General features: G+C 35.8%; 1 protein-coding gene across 4 annotated transcripts in view; it reads left to right on the top strand.

The window, feature by feature from the left end:
* The window catches only part of CSMD3 (CUB and Sushi multiple domains 3), a 1369436-nt gene that overhangs the window by 52266 nt on the left and 1290389 nt on the right, over positions 1-26781 (top strand). The window lies entirely within an intron of this gene.

Genomic DNA, 26781 nt, shown 5'->3' with positions numbered 1-26781 from the left:
ATCAGGTATTATTTGCCTATTTGACCATATTGACACTTGTGGAATGACTTGGTTCTAATCTCTGTCTCAGCTGCCAGAAAAGCAAATCTGGGCATGTATTCATGGTAATGGCTTCAGCACAAGAACTGAAGTTGAAATGTGCAAGCACTCAGTCAAGGCTCTAAGTGCATTATATCTGTTAACATGCCATTGTCCAAAGTAGATGATACTGCCAAACTCATAATGAAGAAGGAAGATAATACACAAGCTCCTTTAGGAAGAGAAACTGGAAATTCACATATTAAAGGACATGGCTACAGGGGTGATAGATCTGAAGACTTTAATGCAATCAATTTCGAGAATTCAATGAACCTAACATATGTTGTAAATGTACAGGGAATGACATTTATTTTAATTTTATTTGGGGGGGGGGTGGCCTTTATATTTAAGTTAGGAGAGAGATTCAACTTGATATAAAATAATAAACAATTTTCTTGGTACTACTCTTTAAATATTCTCTAATTTTCAAATTTTCTCAATTATATAGTTTTAAAAATCTGACTTTAAAGTCAAAGACCTTAATGCTTTATTCTACATATTTCCCTAGATTTTTGCCAATTTATCTTTTGTGCATTGTCTTTAAGTTACATCAGTCACTGAAAATGTCACATCTTTCTATTTTAACTGCCATGTTGCAGTATATTTTAGGGAGATCATTAATCACTACTTTGAAACTTGAACTACTTAAATTCTTGATTTTATCAAAGCTCTTCAGTTATTTTATAGTAACTCAAGCTGGTGACATTTTCAAAAATTAACTTTTTAAGAAAATTTACAATGTATTTTGTGTAATTTTTATAAGTTGGCATTCTATATTAAGTTCTAGCTATTGAACTTGAAGCATTTCTGAATATAGTGTGCAAATTAACTATTATAGCATTATGAAAAAATATTCAAATTAATATTTGAAAATCAAGAAAACATAAGCCATTTACCAACTAATGAGAGAAAATAAAAACTTATTTACTTGTTGATGTGTTGGTAGTAGAGCTTCATTAATCTTTTAAGGTACCGAGTAAATGTCAAAATGCAAGTAAAAGAAAACGAGACAAGATCTTTTCAAATTTAGGGAGGTTGACTAAATATTTATCAGTGTGTTCATGACTTTAAATTTCCATAAATTTTAGTTCTATTAAGGAGATAATTTTGACTCCTTACATGGAAGAATACTTCACCTAAAATAAGTGGTTCACTATTTCTTGAACTAACAAAAATAAGTAGAAAACTAAGAATTGCTAAATATAACCAGTAAATGAATATTTAAGATGATATGTATTCAGAATTTTTTCACTATGTAAATACTAATTAAGCATTTACTAAGTTATGTATATATTTGTTATCAAATTTGTTGTTGTTATGTAGTCACTAAGTCATGTCCAACTCTTTCATGACCTCATGGACTGTAGCCAGCAGGCTCCTCTGTCCTGGGATTTCCCAGGCAAGAATATTGGAGTGGGTTGCCATTTCCGTCTCCAAGGGTTCTTCCTGACCCAGGTATCAAATCTGCATCTCCAATGAAATGGCAGGCACATTCTTTACCAATGAGCCACCTGGGAAGCCCTTATTACTGGATATGTCATAATTTTCCCCTAAGTTTTGCATTTAAGGAAATGTAAGGAGTGTACCAGATTCAGAAACAGTTTTTTAAGCAAGTATTGAATAGCATACTACATATAATTATATATGTTTGTATGTAGGAAGGAAAATAGCTGAAGGAAAAAGAACTATATATCTTCATCTTATGACCATACTGTACCAGTAAAATACTGAGTTGAAATTAAAGAAACACTAATGCATTCTGATGGACAGGGAGGCCTGGCGTGCTGTGATTCATGGGGTTGCATAGAGTCGGACACGACTGAGCGACTGAACTGAACTGAACTGAATGCATTCTGATAGAGTTCTTCAAATTTGTGCCTTTAATAAGTCTACTTCCTTTTATCATTTACATTTTACAAATGTGAAGGATGAATTGAGTGAATGACCTTTTTTAGCTTGAGGTGGCTTTGGCGGGGGAGGAGGGGTGTTGATTTTTCAAGTGAAAAGTAAATCAATTAAGGATCTATGATATACAATAGGGGCTTCCCAGGTGGTTCAGTGGTAAAGAAACAACCTGCCAATGCAAGTCACACAGAAGACATGGGTTTGATCCCAGGGTCAGGAAGATCTCCTAGAGGAGGAAATAACACCTCACTCCAGTATTCTTGCCTGGAAATCCCATGCACAGAGGAAACTGGAAGGCTTCAGTCTATGGATTAGCAAAGAGCTGGACATGACTGAGCAACTGAACACACACACAATATACTATAATATGTGGGGAGTACCAGAAAAGTCATACCCTGTAGTTAAGGCTTCCACTGAAGTGTAGGAGAAAGGCATGTAAGTGAAATAAAATGGAATTTGAGATTTGGTGGCAGGGGAAAGGGGGAAGTGGCAATTTTACTAGGAATCTGGAAATACATCCTACAGGAAATATTATTTGAGAATAGATTAGCGTATTTTGTAGATGAGGATGGGAGGAATGACATTCGGGTCTTAGGAAATGCAGAAATCCTCCTATAACTGAGAAGGTACAGTGCATGTATAACCTGGGGCATATATTACAGTGGTTGGAAAGATAAGCATATTGTAGCCAGACATGGAGGGTTTTGAGAAGCATGATATTATGTTTTGATCTTTTGATTTGATTATCATGGAAGAAGGAAAACTGCATTTTTTTTTTTTTAATTTGAAGAGGGCATGAATTGATTAGGGCTTTCCTGGTGACCCGTATGATAAGGAATCTGCCTGCAATGTGGGAGACCTGGGTTCAGTCCCTAGGTTGGGAAGATCCCTGGAGGAAGGCATGGCAATCCACTCCAGTATTCTTGCCTGGAGAATCCCATGGACAGAGGAGCCTGGCAGGCTATAGTCCATGGAGTCGCAAAGAGTTGGACACGACTGAGTGACCAAGTCCAGCACACACAGCATGAATTGATTATGCTTTTAAGAATATAAATGAAATGATGTTAGTAGGAGTAGTGAACTGAAGGAGCACAGAAATGCAACAGTTAATGACAGCAGAGAAGAAAACAAATGATTTGACATTTGTTAGGTGAGATGTGTGATATCTTGAACTGGGGATATAGCATGTATAGGCACCAACAATATGAGAAATCATCAAATGGAATTAAAGAAAGAGAACTGACATAGGTATGTGGGGGAAGGCTTGAAAATAACAGGGGATACTAGTAGAAGTGATAATGAGAATTATTCTCAAATAGTTAACTGTGATAGAGAACAATATGATTTAATTTTCTAAGCATATTTGATATTTCATATTATTGCTCACTTCATTGAAAATATTTTCATTCTTCATTATTTCATTAACAAATATGCATTGTGCACGTGTGTATGTGTGGTCGGTTGTCTCTGACTCTTAGCGACCCCATGGACTATAGCCCACTAGGCTCCTGTTTCCATGGGATTTTTTTCCAGGCAAGAATTCTGGAGTGACTTGCCACGCCCTCCTCCAGGGGATCTTCCCCACTCAGGATTGAACCTGTCTCTTGCATCTCTTGCATTGGCAGGCAGATTCTTTACCACCATGCCACCTGGAAAGCCCCATACTAAACATTAATTATATTTAATTTTATATGCCTCTCCAAATATTGTCACTGTCTCCATATTTTCATCTCCACATCCATTATTATCCCTATAACGTCACCTCTACTTGTTTAGAAAGAGACATCCAAAATAAAACAACTTTAGTATCCTTGTTTCACTCCAAATTTTCTTATCTTTGTTGTTCTCCTCTTTCTTGCCCTAAATCTACACTTTTCTCATGTTTTTAAGAATAATACCAATGAATCCATCTTTAATTTTTCCCAATTTTTTTTGTTTTATTTTCTGTATCTAATTACTTCCATAGTCCTTGCCTTTGGTTACTTGATTTGTAATCATTAGTTCTGTTTGCCAAATAGGTCTCGTTCTCCTTGCATCTGGGCACACAGTAATGGTAGCATCTTACTTTTTGGTCTCTGTTTCTGAGTGTCTCTGATGAGAAGAGACATCTCATGATGCAAAGGTCATACACATACAAGTGAGAAACTTATCTTTCTGCTGCAAACCACCAGTATTTAGGGATTGTATATTATAGAATAAATTGGCTTATTCTAATTGATAAATTTGTACCTTTCCCAATTCTAATTTCAGTTCAGTTCAGTTCAGTCGCTCAGTCATGACCGACTCTTTGCGACCCCATGAATCACAGCACGCCAGGCCTTCCTATCCCTCACCAACTCCCGGAGTTCACACAAACTCATGTCCATTGAGTTGGTGATGCCATCCAGCCCTCTCATTCTCTGTCGTCCCTTTCTCCTCCTGCCCCCAATCCCTCCCAGCATCAGAGTCTTTTCCAGTGAGTCAACTCTTCGCATGAGGTGGCCAAAGTATTGGAGTTTCAGCTTTAGCATCAGTCCCTCCAATGAACATCCAGGATTGATCTCCTTTAGAATGGACTGGTTTGATCTCCTTGCAGTCCAAGGGACTCTCAAGAGTCTTCTCCAGCACCACAGTTCAAAAGCATCAATTCTTCGGCAATCAGCTTTCTTCACAGTCCATAGACCCATGTAAACTATAATTGGAAAAAACTCTCAACTGACTTCTCAGTTGTTAGTTGGAGAGATTAATTTCTGCTTCCTCAACACTGGAAATTTTTATGTTAAAATTGTCTTTAGTGAGTATAGCCCTTCCATATTGATATTTAGTTAGTTGTTTTATCCAATGGCAATATAAGAACTGATAAGGAAAAAACTATGTTCATACAACTGTTTTTTAAAGATATTTATTTATTTATGCAATGAATATATATTAAGTGCTTACTACGTTCTATTAGCTAACATTGCAGCATTGAATGAAACAGGTAAAAATCACTGCTTTTAAGAAGATTGCATTCTAGTGTCATTTAAAATGGGAGAAAATTTATAATCAAGTTAAATATATTTTAAAAAAGCCCAGAGTATAGAATAAATAGTTTATGATATACCTATAGAATAAATAGTTTATGATATACCAGCATCTTCCCATCATATTTAAGATGTTGCTGCTGCTGCTGCTACTAAGTCACTTCAGTCGTGTCCGACTCTGTGTGACCCCACAGACGGAAGCCCACCAGGCTCCCCCGTCCCTGGGATTCTCCAGGCAAGAACACTGGAGTGGGTTGCCATTTCCTTCTCCAATGTGTGAAAAGTGAAAGTGAAGTCGCTCAGTCGAGTCCGACCCTTAGCGACCCCACAGACTGCAGCCTACCAGGCTCCTCCATCCATGGGATTTTCTAGGCAAGGGTACTGGAGTGGCTTGCCATTGCCTTCTCCGATTTAAGATGTTACTTAATACTAATTGAACAATATAATTCAATGGTTATGAATGTAGACCTTGAAGTCATATACCAAAAATATCCCACTAGCCCAGTCTAAGATTTCTAAACTGTGAGCAATAATGCTAGCTCTTAAAATATTAAAATGTTAGCTATTAAAATGTTATTGTGAGAACTATAGTATGATCATCTATGTAAAGTTCCTGGTATAAAGTATTTACTCAGAAAGTGCTAGTGCTGTATTTCTCCCCTTAAAGATATTATTTTTCTCTTTGATGATACATGTTAAAATTATATTTTAAAAGAATATCTACTAATATGTGAACATTCTCTATGAAGCAATGCTCATATAAAATGAAGCATCAGAATTTATATAACACTTTAATGTTAGAATCTCACAAGCATTAATAAATTTGTCAATTTAGTTTGTAAAGCTGGATATAAAACTTTGTAGATCATATATTTTAGTTTTGAATATTCTTACACAATTTATTTTATATCTTGTAATTTTACCATAAGACACATAAAGTAATGTATTTTGGACAATAAAAAATAAGTACTAGATTATATCTTATGTTTCCTCCATGAAGATTAAAAACTGCACATTTTTGTTCTATGTTTTATTTATTTCAAGAAAAGCATATCTACATCTGATTTTTCTAGTTCAAATAATGTATATTTTCCTTTCTTATTCTGCTTTATAAAAGAATAATGCTACCAAGTTTTGGCTCAACTACACTATTACACAGAAGAACTGTACAAATAAGATCTTCATGACCAAGATAGTCACGATAAAGTGATCACTGACCTAGAGCCAGACATCTTGGAATGTGAAGTCAAGTGGGCCTTAGAAAGCATCACTACGAACAAAGCTAGTGGAGGTGATGGAATTCCAGTTGAGCTATTTCAAATCTTGAAAGATGATGCTGTGAAAGTGCTGCACTCAATATGCCAGCAAATTTGGAAAACTCAGCAGTGGCCACAGGACTGGAAGAGGTCAGTCTTCATTCCAATCCCAAAGAAAGGGAATGCCAAAGAATGCTCAAACTACCGCACAATTGCACTCATCTCACATGCTAGTAAAGTCATGCTCAAAATTCTCCAAGCCAGGGTTCAGCAATATGTAAACCGTGAACTCCCAGATGTTCAAGCAGGTTTTAGAAAAGGCAGAGGCACCAGAGATCAAATTGCCAACATCCGCTGGATCATGGAGAAAGCAAGAGAGTTCCAGAAAAACATCTATTTCTGCTTCATTGACTATGCCAAAGCCTTTGACTGTGTGGATCACAATAAACTGTGGAAAATTCTGAAAGAGATTGGAATCTCAGACCACCTGACCTGCCTCTTGAGAAACCTGTATGCAGGTCAGGAAGCAACAGTTAGAACTGGACATGGAACAACAGACTGGTTCCAAATAGGAAAAGGAGTACGTCAAGGCTGTACATTGTCACCTTGCTTATTTAAATTATATGCAGAGTACATCATGAGGAACACTGGGCTGGAAGAAGCACAAGCTGGAATGAAGATTGCTGGGAGAAATATCAATAATCTCAGATATGCAGATGACACCACCCTTATGGCAGAAAGTGAAGAGGAACTCAAAGCCTCTTGATGAAAGTGAAAGAAGAGAGTGACAAGGTTGGCTTGAAGCTCAACATTCAGAAAACAAAGATCATGGCATCTGGTCCCATCAATTCATGGGAAATAGATGGAAGAACAGTGGAAACAGTGTCAGACTTTATTTTTTGGGGCTCCAAAATCACTGCAGATGCTGACTGCAGCCATGAAATTAAAAGACGCTTACTCCTTGGAAGGAAAGTTATGACCAACCTTGATAGTATATTAAAAAGCAGAGACATTACTTTGCCAACCAAGGTCCGTCTAGTCAAGGCTATGGTTTTTCCCATGGTCATGTATGGATGTGAGAGTTGGACTGTGAAGCAAGCTGATCGCTGAAGAATTGATGCTTTTGAACTGTGGTGTTGGAGAAGACTGTTGAGAGTCCCTTGGACTGCAAGGAGATCCAACCAGTCCATTCTAGAGGAGATCAATCCTGGGTGTTCATTGGAAGGACTGCTGCTAAAGCTGAAACTGCAATACTTTGGCCACGTCATGCGACAACTGACTCACTGAAAAAGACTCTGATGCTGGGAAAGTTTGGGGGCGGGAGGAGAAGGGGACGACAGAGAATGAGATGGCTAGATGGCATCACCAACTCTGTGGACATGAGTTTGAGTGAACCCCGGGAGCTGGTGATGGACAGGGAGGCATGGCATGCTGTGATTCATGGGGTCGCAGAGAGTCAGACACGACTGAGCGACTGAACTGAACTGAACTGGACTGAACACTATTACGGAAGATACCTACCAAAACTAGAAAATTGTAGAGTATCATGAAATTATAAGATTGTAAGCACAGATTCCGCACGGCATTGGCAGTGCAAACTGTCTCTTGAGAATCAACAACCATCAGTAAACATCTATTATTTTTTACCTTTTGTTCCTTGGTAAATCATAAAATAAGATCTTAAAATACACTAAATAAATAAACCATGAGTATCAACAGCTCTAGTTTAACTAATCCTTGTCCCTGCTGATTTGGATTGCAAAAGAAAGCAAGCATGAAACAATTCCATTATATTTTCTTTCAGACTATGATGAACCAAAAAGATCTTTGGAAGTATGAAAGCAAATATATTACAAATTCACAAATTGAACTATTTAAATATAGAAACTATAAGGGAGTTAGCACTGGCATTTGAATCACTTAGCAGTGATAAGTGATAATACATGAAACAAGGTGAGTTATCCACATGTGTATATTGATAGCAAGTAATTTTTATCCTAAAAGCATGAATAAGTGGAATGCCCTTTTACATAAATTTAGTCACTGATGCATGCATACATGTGTGTGCACTCAGTCATGTCTGACTCTTTGCAATTCCACAGACTGTAGCGCCCCAAGCTCCTCTGTCCATGGGATTTTCCGGGCAAAAATACTGGAGTGGGTTGCCATTTCCTTCTCCAGGGGATCTTCCCAACCCAGGGATGGAACCCACAACTCTTGTGTCTCCTGCATTAGCAGATGAGTTCTTTACCAGCTGAGCCTAGGGAAGCCTTGTCACTGGTGACTATTAAATTTAAACAAAATAAATCTGCTCAGCCAAAATTGTTAACCACCTATTGTAAAGACACATACCATTAATAGAATCATGGGATCTGAAAACTGAAAAAGATTCAAACAGATATTTGTTTCTGTCTCGTCTAATGCAGAGATGCCTTCTTAACAGTCTTTATTGTGTTCCTCAGCATCTATCTCATTTTACAAGATGTTTGTATGTTTTATTCTTCTTATCTTCATAGTGTTTTTCTTCAGTCTATTTCAATTGTCTTTCAGTGTTTTCATAGAGCCCTCATTAGATCTGGGTTCTATGACTTCCACCTAGGTGAAATCTATCACAATTTATTGTTTACTAACTGATAGGGTATGTAGATTAATGTTACTCCAATAAAATTTAACTAAGAATTATAAATGCTTTCTAATCTACAAATAAAAAACAATTCATATGATATCTCTTAATCAAATTACCAGCACATAACAAATATACATCTAGTGGAATTTTTTGAAAATTTTGCGACCTCTAATTCCTGATATTGGGTCATATATAAAATATAGTGAAGCTCTAACACTCAAAGCTTCCTCCCAGTTGGCATTTTCCCATGTTTGTTTCAATATCATTGCTTAACTTACAGAGATAAAACCTTCATGAACACAAAGTGCTACTACTATCCCTTCTTTGCTCCTTTCTTTGTCCATTTTAATTATTTTCCCCCGAAGTTGAAATCTTTAAATGCATATGTTAGAAATATTGAAGAAGATTCGCAACACTCTCTTTCAAAAGCAGTACCCAAAAGATTTAAAACATATCGCTTAAGCACTTTTTTCACATGAAGTGAAGTGAAGTGAAGTCACTCAGTCGGGTCCAGCTCTTTGTGACCCCATGGACTGTAGCCCACCAGGCTCCTCCATCCATGGGATTTTCCAGGCAAGAATACTGGAGTGGGTTACCATTTCCTTCTCCAGGAGATCTTCCCGACCCAGGGACCGAACCCAGGTCTCCCGCATTATAGGCAGACACTTTGAGCCAGCAGGGAAGAGAGATTCTCTCTTTTTCGCATAGTCACTCCGTTTTTCAGCTGGGAGACAAAAAAAGAAGAAAATGGAGGAAAAGATGCAAAATCTTTTTTCAGCCATACATACTTATTTTGTGTCCATTTTCGTGTGTTTAGCTATGGGTGGGGGAGCAAGTGGAATAGGAGGAAAGCTGTTAGATTCTTGATAATATGTTGATTTATTTTTGTGAATTTTGCATTTTTCTGGGCTTTACAAGTACTCTATTTTGAAGGGGCTGAATCATAGCCTTTTAGTAGAAGCAGTTTGAAACAAGAAAATTCATTTCTACAGCATAAAATATTTTGTAAACTGCCTAAGACTTTATTTTCAGACTATTAATGAAGAGTTCTAAATCTGCAAAGCTAACGTTGCACACAACCATGGCTAACTCAAATACAGGTATCACTGAAAATGTTAAACAGAGACAAAACTGTCATCATTTCCTTGCAGAATATTGCATAAAGTTGTTATTTAGAATCTAATAAAAGGTTAGACATTTTACGGAATGGATATAAATACAATTTTAGCCATTTCTAATAATCAGCAATATGTGCAAAAGGTATATAAACCACTTTTTGTTTTGTCCAACAAAAGAAATCATTATGTTTTCTTTTAAATAGGTCAATTAAAATATAATTTAAAAAATATAGACTTCACCCCTTATAAACATACAATTTTTTTTTTTGGTATATTCATGGGATTGGACAGCCCTCACCACAATCCAATTGTAGATTATTTTGCTTAAGCCTCCAAACGAAATCCTGTACCAATTAGCAGCTCACACTCAGACAATTCACAATCCCTCTCCTACACCCTTCCCAGCTCTAGGCAGACACTAATTTTCTTTCTGTTTTTTATATATTGTCTGTTCTCAACAATGCATATAAATGGAGTCATAAAATATGTGATATTTCATAAAGGCTTTTAAAACTTGGGCTTCCCTGGTGGCTCAGAGGGTAAAGCATCTGCCTGCAATGCAGGAAACCTGGTTTCGATTCCTGAGTTGGGAAGATCCCCTGGAGAAGGAAATGGCAGTCCACACCAGTAACCTTGCCTGGAAAATCCCATGGATGGAGAAGCCTGGTAGGCTACATACAGTCCATGGGGTCACAAAGAGTTGGACAAAACTGAGCGATTTCACCTTTAAAACTTAGCATAAGTTTTTCAAGGTTCATTCATGTTGGAGCATATACTAATAAGTATTTATTTTCAGTACCAAATAACATTTCTTTGTATTTTGTTTATCTGTTCATTAATTGATAAACATTTGGGCTCTTCTGCTTTTTGGCTATTGATAATACTGCTACTTATATTGGTATATAATTTTTTCTGTAAATACATGCCTTATTTCTCTTGTATATATACTTAGGAGTGGAATAGGTGGGCTGTAGAGTAACTTTGTCCCATGGAAGGAGAAGCCTGGTAGGCTGCAGTCCATGGGGTCTCTAAGAGTCAGACATGACTGAGAGACTTCGCTTTCACTTTTCTCTTTCATGCATTGGAGAAGGAAATGGCAACCCACTCTAGTATTCTCACCTGGAGAATCCCAGGGATGGGGGAGCCTGGTGGGCTGCTGTCTATGGGGTCGCACAGAGTCGGACATGACTGAAGTGACTTAGCAGCAGCAACAGCAGAGTAACTTTATGGTTAAATGTTTGAATCCCCATCGATTCCTCCCTTTATGTCTCTTAATACATACTTTATGTATTTGGGTGCTCTTATATTAGGTGCATATAAGTTGATGAGTGTAATATCCTCTTCTTGTGTTGATCCTTTTATCATTATATAGTCTACTTCTTTATAGTTCTAAATAGTGTTGATTTTAAAGTTTATTTTGTCTGATATGTTATGAAACTCCTACTTTCTTGTCATGGGGTGAAAGGATGGACTGGGAGTTTGGAATTAGTCTCCAAGATTTCAAATTCTAGGTCCATAGATAACAATCACTTTCATAGGACATACTATGTGCCAGTACTATTCTAAGCATATGACAAATACCAACCCACTGAATCATCACAATCCTGAAAGTTAAAGTTCTACAGTTACTCTGGTTTTACAGAAGAAACAATTTAGATACAGTTAAGTAACTTGCTCAGAGTCACATAATAGTGAGAGGCAAAGCTGGTGTTGGAACCCAGCAGTTCAAGAAAGACTTAGAGACTCATAATATAAGAAAAAAGAGAAATTGAAAGAGAAATCTTGAAACACATAACAGACAAGCAGTCTAGAAAGAGTTCGTATAAATATATAAAATAAAGACAAGTGAGACAGAGGCAAACAACTGAATAGGAAAATGGTAAAGAATAGGAAGAGACAATAAAGAAGTGTAAATATCTACAGAACATATGAAAAGTTGCTTCACCTTAATAATAAACAGGGATCAGCAAGTTTAAAAAGAAGATTTTGTCACAATTCATAAGGACAAAATTGGGATAGAGTACAAAGCACAGAGCACTATCATACCCAACTGATAGGGGTGTAAATCAATACAGAATTTCTAGAGGTCAGTTTTTCCAGTTCCTATCAAAATCTAAAGTAGTCATTATCTTCCATCTAATATTCACTTACTTATCTTTGAAAAATATTTATTGGTTGACTTTTATTAATATGTGACACTGTCTTGAATGCTGAGAATAAAACCATGAAAAAGATTCCTTTCATGTGCCTTATATTTTGATGGGGATAGGCAATAAATAATAAAATAATTTATTTGATAATGATGTCTTATAAAGAAATAAAAGGTATGATTTGATAAAGGGTAGCTGAACTCATGTTTTTTTTGTGTGTGTGCTAGACAAATTATGCTACCGTTACAGAGAACTTCTGTGATGCTCCTTTAAAGAAAGATGGTTCCTTTAATTTGGTACCAATTTTCCCACTGATTAAAACATTTATTCAGAAAAGTAATGTGCTGCAAGACATACAAAGGTACAAAATATCTTAGCATTTGGAGATCTTGGAGTCTATTGGAAAAAGCATCCAAGAATTTAGTCACCAGTCAAGTTTGTATATGTCAAATGATGAAAACTTGATGGATAAATGGATATTTGCCTCCCAACTAGTGGAAATAAAAATTCACAAATGACTTTCAACCAAAATCTACTTTGATTCAATGCTATTGGTAATTCAGTTCTACCAGTAATCAGTTGTTTTTTAGTACCATGCCTTGATGAAACTTTGAGATCGCTCCTGAACACTTCCTAACAGTGCCTGAAATGGCTAAACATGTACATAGTCTAGCTGTTAGTTACATGTGCGATCCATGATTCTCATATAGAATTAAAAGTCTTCTAACTCATTTAAGACCTCCACAGTTGCATATAGTTATCACTTAATAAATGATTCCCAATAGGAATCTTGTTTCACTATGATGTCTGAGCACTCTGAGGTACATTTAAAACATAATTAAATCCTTTTTCTAAGTCATCCCTCAGAGAGTTGCTTAAAAGAAGGAAATATAGCATATTTAATTTAATTAACTATTACACTATTGGTGGGAATGCAAACTAGTACAACCACTGTGGAGAACAGTGTGGAGATTTCTTAAAAAACTGGAAGTAGAACTGCCATAAGATCCAGAAATTGCACTCCTGGGCAGCCACACCGAGGAAACCAGAATTGAAAGAGACACATGTACTCCAATGTTCATTGCAGTACTGTTTATAATAGCCAGGACATGGAAGCAACCTAGATGTTCATCTGCAGATGAATGGATAAGAAAGCTGTGGTACATATACACAATGGAGTATTACTCAGCAATTAAAAATAATACATTTGAATCAGTTCTAATGAGGTGGATGAAACTGGAGCCTATTATACAGAGTGAAGTAAGCTGGAAAGAAAAATACCAATGCAGTATATACTAATGCATATATATGGAATTTAGAAAGATGATAACGATAGCCCTGTATATGAGATAGCAAAAGAGACACACATGTATATAACAGTCTTTTGGACTCTGTGGGAGAGGGTGAGGGTGGGATGATTTAGGAGAATGGCATTGAAACATATGTATTATCATATGTGAAACGAATTGCCAGTCCAGGTTCCATGCATGATACAGGATGCTTGGGGCTGGTATACTGGGATGAACTAGAGGGATGAGATGGGGAGGGAGGTGGGAGGGGGGTAAAAGATGGGGAACACGTGTACAACCGGGGTGGATTCATGTCAGTGTATGGCAAAACCAATACAATATTGTAAAGTAATGAGCCTCCAATTAAAATAAATTTTAAAAAAATCTAAAAAAAAATAGAATAAATAAAATAAAAAATAATAATAACTATGACATGGTTAGTAGAGTGGACATAGATTGTCCTTTGGAACTCTTCTCCTCACTGACTTCAACCTAGGAAGAAGAAAATCAACAGTTTTTGTTGTCAGGAGGGAATTAATACCCAAGCTGGCCTCTTTTTTCAGAACCCAGCTACCACTGAGTAGATATCTGTGTAGAAAAAAAGTCCTGTGTAATACAGGAACATTGTTAAGAGAAAGGATTACTAATTAAAGGCAGTTTTGAATGAAATAACAGAAAGAGAAACTTTATTTAGTAAAAGTGCAAGACCATGGAGCAATAATGAAGGAGTGAGATTTAGTAAGTAGAGAAAGTTAAATGCCAATAAATTAATAAGTCTGTAATGACTACATAGAAATAACTGTTAAATCAATCACACATTCTTTTATATTTCATTTCATTTTTTTGTTTTTGTTTTTAAATCAGTCAAATCAGGCATTTATGTAACCAATTATTGTTTCATTAAAGTTGCTGATTATGATTATGAGGACAGAAAATTTAATAAACCAAATGGATAGCTCTTTAAAATTAAGTATTTATTATGTTTGTCTTTGAGAAGGCAAAGGCAACCCACTCCAGTACTCTTGTCTGGAAAATCCCATGGACGGAGGAGCCTGGTAGGCTGCAGTCCATCGGGTTGCCAAGAGTCGGGCACGACTGAGCGACTTCGCTTTCACTTTTCACTTTCATGCATTGGAGAAGGAAATGGCAACCCACTCCAGTGTTCTTACCTGGAGAATCCCAGGGACGGGGGAGGCTGGTGGGCTGCCGTCTATGGGGTCACACAGAGTCGGACATGATTGAAGCGATTTAGCAGCGGCAGCAGCATGTTTGTCTTTGACATTAAATTTTGTTAGTTTACTTGCAAGGGCAATATTGATTTCAGAAAAAATTAGTCCCTGAAATAGTATAATATTAGATATTTTTAAAAGGAATGCATATGACCATTATGTCATTTCTGCCATACCTTGAACATGCATGCATGTGTGATAAGTTGCTTCGGTCCAGTCCAACTCTGTCTGACCCTATGGAATGCACCCTGCCAGTCTCTTCTGTCCATGGATTTTCCAGGTAAGAATACGAGAGTGGTTTGTGGTGCCTCTTCCAGGGGATCTTCCTGATCCAGGGATGAACTCATGTCTCATGTCTTCCTAAATTGGCAGGTGGGTTCTTTACCACTAGCGCCACCTGGGAATCTCACCTTGAACACACACTATGCTTTTCATGCCTCCATGCCTTTGGGATTTTTTCTTCTGTTACATACCACTGTATCTCTTATCAGCTTCCAATTCCAAGTCATCATTCAAGGCCATTTCAAAGTCACATTTTATGCAAAACTGTCCCAGAATCCTCCTGGCGATTCTTTATTCTTTACTGGCACCTTGTTAATACCCTGACTGTAGTTCTTAACATATTTAGTTATGTTTTTGTTGGCTTCTTCCAATATACTCAATTTCTTAATGGCAAAGCTTATGACTTTCTTTCTTCTACATATTGACATTATCCAGCAAAATTTCTTTCACATACACAAATTTTCTTAATTTGAAGAGCACAGAAGCATCTAAGATCATGGCATACTAATTAATGTTATAAAATTTAGTTTGCAATTTTCCTTTGGTTTAGTAAAGTGGAAAACACTTTATAAATAGGCAAACATGTTCATAATAGTTTAGAAACAGCATCAGAATTTATTATGGAATATAGTTTGTAATCCTAAATTATTTAGAATTTCAAGGAGATTTTCCTTCTCGCTCACACTTCCACTTTAGAGATAAAAATTCAATTTGGATGGATTACATGATGAATTTAGTATTTCTTGAATTTTGTTTCAGGAAACACAAAGTTAAGGTGTTCAATGAAAAAGGATACCAAAGGACAAATTTGTTTTAACTACACTAAATATAATAGTCTCCTTAGTTTTGGAAACTCACTATACATATTAAACATTAGGAATTCTGAACATTTTTATAATGTGTTTGATTATGAAATATTTTATTGTGATTTAACAAACAGAGTCCCTTAGTACCCATTTATAAAACTGTTTGAGTATATTTACTACTGCCAGCAAGCTCTCTGGGGACAAAATCATCACCAGAATATATATTCCATACATCTTAAATATACTTCAAAACTGCAATGGTTTGTTATTATACTAATCCTTTTGTTTATAAAATAAAGGATGTAAATAATTTCCCAAACTCTTAAGAATATATTATTTCATTTGATACCTCAAATGTGGGTCTGGAGTTCTTTTTTTCAGATAGATGCCTTCAAGCAAAGATATCCTAAAGGTTGAATGTTCATATTGGGTAATTTTTATAAAAAAATAAAATTGAGGAACAGAATGCTAGCTTCCTTGACCTTGAAAGAGTCTCCAATCATGAATTCTTCCCATTGTCCATGTGTAAGAAAGCTAACACAGGCAAATCTAACTGTCTTTGTTGTCTGTTGTAATGTATTTGTGCTTTCAAGTTGTGTTTGTTATCCTTGGAGCTAAATGAAATTGCACCAACTGTGAAACTTTCGTGCAGCTGTCTTATTTTCCTTCTCTAATAACTTAACAAGTATTGGTAATCTATAAGTAGCATCATTTGCCCATTCTAACCTTGGGAACCCTGCATTTCAATTTCTTCTCAGTATATTGAAGCAGAAATGGTAGGTAATATCGTGACACACGACTCTCCATGATTTCTCCAGCTTCATCTTGCTTTTCAGGTTAAATGCCTCTATCAGTATAAAGATTCAATTGAAAATTTTTAGAAGTTTATTTGTTTTCATCTGATAAATCATTTTTATATCCTGCAAATTTTCCAGTGCAAAGTCTAAGAGCCTCAGCAGTTTTTTCAGTGTTATACAAAAGGAAGAGAGATCAAAGGGTCCTATCTATTAAGCTCTCAAAAAGCTGTTTACCAAAACCGTCAAATTATCAACAGTATTTATCAAGCACAACGTGTCCTTCAGCTTCTATGGAATATAAAGTATAAAACATAGCCTTGTTCCCAACCTAGTTGCAGAGGCATGATGCATATTCTCAAGGCATGCCTTTATGATACATGATAGCATTTTACATTCTTATAATAAAGTAGTTAATTGTATAATGAATTAGAAAATATAGTATACATACAGAGTACATAAAATCAGGAGAAAGAACGAAGAGAAAAAATATTCAGTGTGCAACGAAGACTAGAAAGCCATCATCAGTTCATGAATCTGCAGTTTTCTCTCTGAGTTGCCGTCTCCTTGCTGCTGACTTTGCAGGTTTCTTGTGCTATTTTCTGAGATACTATATGTGAAAGTGCTTCCTAAATTGCAATCTTCTATAAACATGGCTCAGATGGTAAAGCATCTGCCTGCAATGCGGGAGACCTGGGTTCGATCCCTGGGTTGGGAAGATCTCCTGGAGAAGGAAACGGCACCCCACTCCAGTACTCTTGCCTGGAGAATCCCACAGATAAAGGAGCCTGGTAGGCTACAGTCCATGGGGTCGCAAAGAGTCAGACACGACTGAGCAACTTCATTTTCACTTTCACTTTCATAAACGTGTAAGTATTACTACCATCACTTATAGGCCCACCAATCATTTCCTGAATGTTTGTTGACAAATCATTATAGGGATATGATCCTAAATTTATTTTAGACTTATTTTCTAATAGTTTAGAATCTATATTATTCTAAATGTTAATGCATTCAGGTTAATGATGTGACATCCCAGGTCAGATTTCCTGTTATCCTAATGAGTTATTTAATCTCTTTGTGCTCATTCTTTTATCTATGAAGTGAAGAAAATAGTATGGCATATCTTTTAAGATTTGGGGAAAGAGTAAATAAGCTAATATAAGTAAAGTGCTTAAGAACCGCTTCTGTCACATCTGTTAACTGATCATGAAAGTAAGATGTTCCAAGGCTAGATGTTTTTGTAACATCAAAAACCTGAGGGACAAAAGAAGTGAACCTCCTAGAATCACAGGTAAAGTTAATCACCATAAGCACTGACTTGAGGTTTCAATTGTGTCTGAATTGTAGCCCTGTGGCTATAACCTATCAAGGGTATCTAAATTTTTATTTTTCTTCCTGCTTATCTTATCTCTACTTTTCTTTGGTCAATTCCTCTGATTTGGTATAAGAAACATTCACCTTTTTTACTATGTATTTCTATATTATCTGTGGCTCAATATCCTCTACTTAAGCTGTAGACCAACCAGTATCCTGAACAAATGATTCTTTGCATGTTACTCTCAAAATGAATGATAACTTGTTTTTAGAGTGATTTCCAGCAAGAGTTTGAGTGTTGGCCCTGACAGTTATTAGGTATGTGATATTATGGGTCATAAAAAGAGTACTTACTTTAGATGTGAAACTTTTCTTTAGAAAATGAAAGTAATAGTGCAAATCATTTTCCCACACTTAGTAAGCACTGTATGTTAATATTGCTTCTATACTGTTTTATTTCTCAGACTTGTTTGCTTTTCTTCATTACCTTTCTCTTCTTGTTTACTTCGTCTCTTTTTTTCATCTCATCACTCATCCTTCTCTTCTGCCAGTCATTGTTGTGTTCTTTTTTTCTGGATCCTTTTCTTGAAATCTCTCTTCTGCTTACACCTCACATCCAGTTATATCAATATTTTCATTGCATCTTCTCATATGTACATTATTTTCCATTCATTCCCACAGCTGGCATTCAAACTGGGCCCTTCCAGTACTATTATCATATATTCTTTCATATTTTCATATAATAAAACTTTAGATTTAATCAAGAGAACTATTTACTAATTAAAACATCTCCCAAACTAGTCATAACTTCTTAATATCATGCATTGTCACAGTTATGACATTGCTTTGCTAATATAAATAATGACTTCTAAAGTCATGGATCTCTATGAGGAATTTACACAAAGTTTCATATACAAACTAATTATCCCATGTTTCCACCATGGGAAACAAACAAGAGCATTTATACATATTTGATTTGCTTTTCTAATTACTACAATGTTTCATCATAACAAACCAATTTGAGACACTTGGAATATTTGAACACTTAAATGTGCATATTCAGGGCTTATTGTTAGTCCCAATATCTAGGTCAACTTAGCTTCACTTTATTATGGATCTTCATCCACCTAGTATCTTAATATTTCCAGATATTTTTGTTTAGTACAAATAACTACCTAACTATATATACATATATATATGTATATATATTATACTAAACTCACCTTTATAGCTTTAATGGGATATCTGAGAGTTTGCCAGTATTCTTTATATCCATTTAAAGTTTCTGTTTCTCTAAAGTATAAAGCTTGTCAACTTCAGAAAATTCTGGGTGCTTTCTCAGTTTTATTGCCAAAATGCCAAATATCAGGAAGTTTTCTCTTATCTCTCCAAAAGAAGCACTTTCTTTCTTTAGAAAGATTTTTTGCAGTCATAGGACTGGATGCTTTTAAGACTCTCAAGCTTTAGGATTTATAAATAGGGCTCAGAGAATTTCCACAATACATTTTGAGAAATAAAAGTACCTTTAAAATACATATGTGTGTGTGTGTGTGTGTGTGTGTGTGTGCGTGCACTCATGTGCATGTTTGCATGCTCAGTTGCTTGGGTCATGTCGGACTCTTTAGCAACCCCATGGACTGTAGCCCTCCAGGCTCCTCTGTCCATGGGATTTTCCAGGCAAGAGTACTGGAATGGATTGCCATTTCCTTTTCCAGGTGATCTTCCTGACCCAGGGATCGTACCAGAGTCTCCTGCGTCTCCTGCATTGGCAGGCAGGTTCTTTACCACTGAGTCACCGAGGAAGTAAGGAAACAGCCAGAGGACAATGCCCATTTGAATAATTATTTTTCCTTTCATTTAATCATTCATTAATTGAAAACAGTGAGCTCCTTTTCAAGTGCCAGATCCTTGGTTGAACCCAAGTTCATACATAAAAGATAGTAGGACAAGTCATTTTATCCATTAATTTTACTGATCATTAAATGAGTTTTACTTTCCATAGCTATTAATACAAAATACCATATAAAGCACTGAAGTGGTTCACAACATGGTAATGGAAGATACAGAATAAGTAAATTAATAATTTTAAATGTGAAAAGTTCTGTAAGGGAGATAAATAGAAAGGGCAATAATAATATTTTGGACCTTATTAGAAATTTTCTACAAAGAATGTTCTAAGATGACATTTTTACCTGAGTTCTAAACTATAAGAAGAATTCTTCAAATTAAGAAGTTGGGAAGAGAAATTATATAGAATGGAAATAGCATGGTAAATGAAATACTGGGTTTAAACTATTTTATCATTGTTGCATTTTGTATACAGGTGAGGGGGCAGTTACAAATTTGAAAGAGAAGGCAGAATTAAAAATACAGAGGATAGAAATGAGTAAGCTTTTATTGGAGATCTATTAACAGCACGGGGTTTCTCTGGTTGCTCAGTGGTAAATAATCCACCTGCCAATGCAAGAGATGTGAGTTTGTTCCCTTGTTCAGGAAGATCCCCTGAAGAAGGAAATGGCCTGGGAAATTCCATGGACAGAGGAGTCCGGAGGGTTACTGTCCGTGGGGTTGTAAAAGAGTCAGACATGACTTAGCAACGAAACACCAACAACAATGGTCAGCAACATAATTTACAACAATTTTATCAAATCTCCAGCATTCTTTTCTGGGAAATCCCGTGGATAGAAGAGCCTGGCGGGCTGCAGTCCAGGAGTTTGCAAGAGTCAGACATGACTTAGTGACTAAACAACAACAAATAACAACAATGTCCACAAAGGTTCAACAAAATAAATATAATGGCCCCTCATTTAAAACTGAAAATTCTAAAATGTAGAAAGATTTAGCATCTCTTAAGGCCACCCAGCTAAGAAACTGTAGAACTTGATCCAAAGCCCAGAATATCTACCCAAAGGCCTTGCTTTGTTTCCACTGTAGAGCAAAAAGAATGGGTTACAAATACTTTACAGTAAATAATAGACACGTTAAAAAATAAGCAATGTAGAGTCCCTATGTATTTTTTAGCATGAGAATGGCATTATGATTCTAGATTTTATAAGATAATTTGGGAAGTAATATATATAACAGAAAATAGTAAGGGAGTCTAGGACAAGAAAGATTAAGGAGAAATAATAGCAATGACAATAAGAATTAACAGTTATTGAATGCTATGAGTCAGTCATTATGTTAATACCCTACATACTATTATTTAATACTCAGCAAAATTGTTAAAGGCAGTCACTTTTACTATTTTCATTTTTCAAACATGGAAAAGTGATCAATGATTCCAGGTCTGTGTCAATTTTAGCCCTAAAAATCACATGTTTCAGGAAGCCCCTCTGTCTAACGCAAACTGATTTTTGGTCCCTAGGTCTTGAATTGATGAAATAATTCAACAGAATCCAAGGACTAGATATAGTGAAGCAATAATTTAAATTCAGGAAATCTTACTTTGGAAACATATATATCCTTGGGCAAGGTACTTAGTTTTTTTATGGTTTAGTTTCTTCCGGGATAGAAAGATAACATCAATTTCCACCTCATGGAATGTTTTAATGATGAAAGTAAAATTATAATCCATAGAAATGTTTAGGCCAATGTATGGCACATCAAAAGAGCTCAATACATGTTAGCCACTTTATTCATAACTTTACTATTTCTATTTATGTATATTTATGGTGAGTATAAAAGAATAAACTGATGATAGAGAATGGTCAGAGTGAAATTAAGGACCCAAGTTTTGGGTAGGGAAGTTGTTATTGTTGCTGTTTTAGCTTTAGAGACTAACTAGATAGGAACTGCATTAATTTAGGAAGAACTTGGAGTAGTATGTTTATTTGAGATAAATAATGAGATTTGTGCTTAAAATGCTGAATTTCAAATACTAAAGTATATTTACTGTGTCCTATATATTCCAGCCTTTTAAAAGTAGGACCTAGCTGCAGGTAGGCAGGTTTTTGTAAACCTGAGTCATACAAATTTAACATTATTCCCAGGAGACTTTTTCTATTTTGTTAACAACTTTGTTGTGGTAAGTTAAATTTTTATATATTTATTTATTTTTTTATAAATATCACTCAGTAATGAGGCAGAGAGTAAAAAAAAAAGAATAGGAAGAGGAGTGACTATGTCTTCAAAGACAGCTATAACTCAAAAACTTCCAGGGCTTCTGCACTCATGCTATAATTACTCCTCTGATGCTTTAGAACTCATGATAAACAGGTATCTTATTTGATTACCAAATATGTCTCAGTAGCTAATATCTATGTGCTATAAATATCTCTGAAATGGAAGTCAGTGAAACTAAAATTGTGAAAAGAGCAATTCAGATAGCTGAAGATGCCTTTTCTGAAAGGATTGCATGCTGGTAAATTCAGAAGTTTAACAACTGTAATCATGTAAATGTTTCTCTTTGGATTGAATTTCCTTGATGATAATTTTGGTAATTTGGGAATCTATTTTAAAGTCAGTAGTACACATACTCAATTCAATACAACAATCATGGCACATGTACCTACTGTGTGCCAAACACTGGTTTAAGTGCTTGTGAATTTAAAACTACCAAAAAAATTAAAGATCTCAGTTTCCTACCCATACTCAGTCAAATGGTTCAAAGAAGGCATCAGATAACCACAGTTGCATGGGATAATATGCCATTGGTTGTAATAAATGGTTACAAGGTACAGAAGCAAATTAATCATCTTTCATTCTATATTGTTTTCTCAGAGGATGATACCACAATTTATTTATTCATTCATAAAAACCAGAATTCTTGTTCCTCTTCCCATTTTCCACCTCAAATTCATTAATATTATTTATTTTCATTATATCCCAGTAGCACTTTTTACTCCTCTGTGGTATCATTGACCATGAGGACAATTATGTTTGCCTCTGGCCCCATCTCAACCCTACACGTAAAATGTAAATCTGATTATGGGGATGGGATGTCCTCTGCTTAAAACCCTGTGTTACCTATGTTCTATATTACCTATGCTCCTTAGCAGAGAACATAAAGATAATCAAACATTGACTGAATGAAAAAACAAATTTACGCTTTACCCTATCTAAGCTCGTTTTTTACTTTCCCCCAAATAGCGGGACATCTAGCTGAATAGAGCTACTGGTTTTATGAATATGCCATGATCTCAGATGCCTCTTGTTCTTTTATCTGCTTCTGCTTCTCTACTCTGTTCTTTCTTTCAATCCCATTCTCATTACGAGGTCCTCTTCACACTCCTGCATATATTTTGCCTTTACTAAACCCTGAAGATTTAAAATTCCTCTTCTCTGTCCTCTGTATACACTGTGTCTAATATTTCTGTGCTTATAATTTTTCTATTAGTCTTTGAATCTCTTTAAATGATCATGAACAATTTGTGGTAATAATGTTATCTTGTTTGTCTTTTTTGCTTTAATTCCTTACCATGTAGTATTTGAGACATAGTAGTTTACTAATGTAGCTGTTGATTAAAGACACATATAAAGTGGGCATGTAATGTAGAAGTACTACTGTAGTCATAAAAGTAAAAGAATAAAAACCATTTATCAGTCCATTACATTTTATAATTTACAGAAAGTTTTACAGACATTATCTCATTTCAGTCTCATTGATGTGAGGTCAGTTACTATAAAGGTAAAATGTAACTATGCCAAAATGAAAGCAGAAAATATTGTCTTTTTTTTTAAGCTTTCCACTGATGGATGTTTAAAAAATAAACCAGCCAGTTTGTATCCAATTAATGAATTGAAAGAGACACAGATGTATAGAACAGTCTTTTGGACTCTGTGGGAGAGGGCGAGGGTTGGGATGGTTTGGGAGAATGGCATTGAAATGTATATTATCATATGTGAAATGGATCGCCAGTCCAGGTTCAATGCATGATACAGGGTGCTTGGGGCTGGTGCACTGGGATGACCCAAAGGGAGGGGGGGTTCAGGATGGGGAACACATGTACACCCGTGGCAGATTCATGTCAATGTATGGCAAAACCAATACAATAATTAGTCTCCAAAAAATTAATTAATTTTAAAAAAAGGAAAAGAAAATACCGTGAATTTGTTACCCAAACCATCACTGCATTTGTTTTGAATCTTCTTTAAGAGCCAAGAGAATAGCCTTCTGATATGATTTTAAAGAAAGAAGGGAAAGAAAGAAAGAAAGAAAGTGAAGTCGCTCAGCCGTGTCCAACTCTTTGCGACCCCAGGACTGTAGCCCACCAAGTCTCCTCCATCCATGGAATTTTCCATGCAAGAGTACTGGGGTGGGTTGCCATTTCCTTCTCCAGGGGATCTTCCCGACCCAGTAATCAAGCCCGGGTCTCCTGCATTGAGGACAGGCACTTTACCATCTGAGCCACCAATTTTCCTTGCCTTTCTATATCAAAGGGAGAATTTTCCCAAGATTTAGTTACAAGAAAAGATCTTGAATGTTTCATAATATGTGTGTTCTATATATTCCATCACTGGAAGCTGCCTTCCTCCATGCTGCCCCTTCATGCGCATTTTGAATCAGAATTTTTTCTGCACAAAATTTCCTGATTTAGTATGCTTGTGAAGATTGAAGCAGTAGTTTGAAATGCAATTTCTGAGATTAGTCTTTACAGATTGTTGCTCAGTTAGACTGAGAGACGCTCACAATCTAATTGAACAATCACTTCAGCTTATTTTGATATACTGGTGAAAAAGATTGTTTAATGTAGCCTAATAGCTATGATTGTCACTGAATGCCCATTTGTTGCTCTTAAGATCAAAATATCATCCTCTTTAGGCCTTATTTTCTCATTTTTAAAATATGTTTTTTATACACAGTTCAGTTCAGTTCAGTTGCTCAGTCATGTCCGACTCTTTGCGACCCCATGAATCACAGCACGCCAGGCCTCCCTGTCCATCACCAACTCCCGGAGTTCACTCAAACTCATGTCCATCGAATTGGTGATGCCATCCAGCCATCTCATTCTCTGTCGTCCCCGTCTCCTCCTACCCCCAATCCTTCCTACACATACATACACATATTGAGAGAGGAAGAGAGAAAGAAATCCTTAAATAGTATGTACCAAATTATGCTAGTCAAAAGGAGAAGAAACGAAAAAAAAATGTGAAAAATGTTATTTATTAGGTGTTTCTTAATGTGCAAGCACTCATTTAAAAATTATTTCATGCATCAATTCAATTGATTCACAATCACCTTACTTAGTGACATATATTTTAATTTTACAGAAGAGGAAATTGAGTCATAAAGGCTCATTTGCTCAGGAGTCTATGCTTGTTAATGGTGAAAATAAGATTGAAATCGAGGAAGTCTGTTTTAAAGACATCCATTCCTCATCCTTAACAGCTATGTTTGAATTCTGCCTATCAAAACCAAAAGGCAGGAGAGGGAGGGAAGAAGAGGATACTGGCACAGTTTCTGCTGCATTTCCATTTATTTGGGTTTTTTCAAAACACTGTATTTTTGGCACAATATTTCTCAAACTGCAACTAAAATTCAAGGCTGTTGCAGAGGAGCAGTTAGAATGATGTCATTAAAGATTTCCTGCCATCTGATGATGCAACTTTATATTTAAAGGTTCATAGAAATGTCTAAAAGAAAAACATGAAAGTTCCAAAATAAAACTTGATAGAAATAAAAAGATAATCTTCATAAAATGAAAAACAAATGACCACTAAATATGAGAAAAACATTCAATTAGACTTTAATAAAAATGCAAATTAAAACAGTAATGGATAGCAAGACCCATCTTTACTGAATTGCATCTTTTAGTATTTTCCAATTGCCTTTTCTCTCCCCATCCCTTGCCATAAACTTTAAATATTATTGCTATCAAAGCACAATCTTGGATACTTTATCTTTTTCTACACAGTTCCTTTGGGAGATTTTATCCTCTCTTATGGTTTCAAGTAAATATTAACGAGTCCACAAATTCTTTCCCCAGCCCTGGAATCTTCTCTGAGGTGTAAATTCATTTAACACTTCTGTTCTCTCAAGGAAAGTCAAGGCCAAAAATGTTAGCCAAAGCCATGATGTGTGAAGTCTGCACAAGGTATAATATATGCCTGATAAGTCCTCAAACCTGCAATACTTTCCAGGGGGCATCCATGAATTCAGTGAGCTCATTTTTATTGTATATATTACATCATTACAGCTAGGTATAAGCAAGATCTGTCCTTAATATTTTAGGACATTGGTAAATCATCTTTCCTTACTTTTCTGAATGGGTATGATTTTCATCATTTTTTTTTGTCAGAATCCTTATTTCTTTTACTTATTAGAATTCAACAATAAATTTTTAAGGCCAAATTGGTTTATGCATATTCTGGTTATCAAATTATACTGTAAGCTCCAAATTTATCTCTCTGCTTTGGGTATACAGAAAAATATATAGACTGTTTTGGGTCTTAGGGCTGTGATTATGCAAACCCAATTTAAAGTTTTAACCTGCTTTCAACTAGGTTCTACAAATAACGGTACTAGAAAGCAAATTTCAGAAAGAGGAAAGGAGAAGGTATTTTTGTCTTCATGTTTTCTTGCTTTTCTAGAAATGAAGAACCAGTGTGGACTTACATCACAGCAGCTTCATTTAATTCTCCAGATTCTCTTAGGACTTCCCAAAGCAATCTCATTTTGCCTTCTCAGATATATAAGAACCAGCTGAGTGATGCCTTCTCCTCTGAGATCCAATTCCCACATTTTTGGATCTCTCCAGTGAGCTCCTGGGCTCTGTAAAAACCCAAATCATATCCTTTGATTCTCCAGCTCAATGGCTGGCAGCTGCTGTTATTTCACGTTGATCCAGTTTTTCACTTAATCTGTTGAACCTTCAATGTCTGTTGAACCAATGCTCTAAATGTTCTTTCTATTGAAACTTCTGGTGTGGTGTTTGTGTTACTGACTGGATCCTGAATAATAAACTGCATTCAGAGATTCTCATTCAAG

This window comes from Moschus berezovskii, chromosome 16 (genome assembly GCF_049115385.1).
Source record: "Moschus berezovskii isolate FMDL1 chromosome 16, NW_MosBer_1.0, whole genome shotgun sequence".
NCBI lineage: Eukaryota > Metazoa > Chordata > Mammalia > Artiodactyla > Moschidae > Moschus > Moschus berezovskii.
This window is presented reverse-complemented; position numbering and strand designations above follow the sequence as displayed.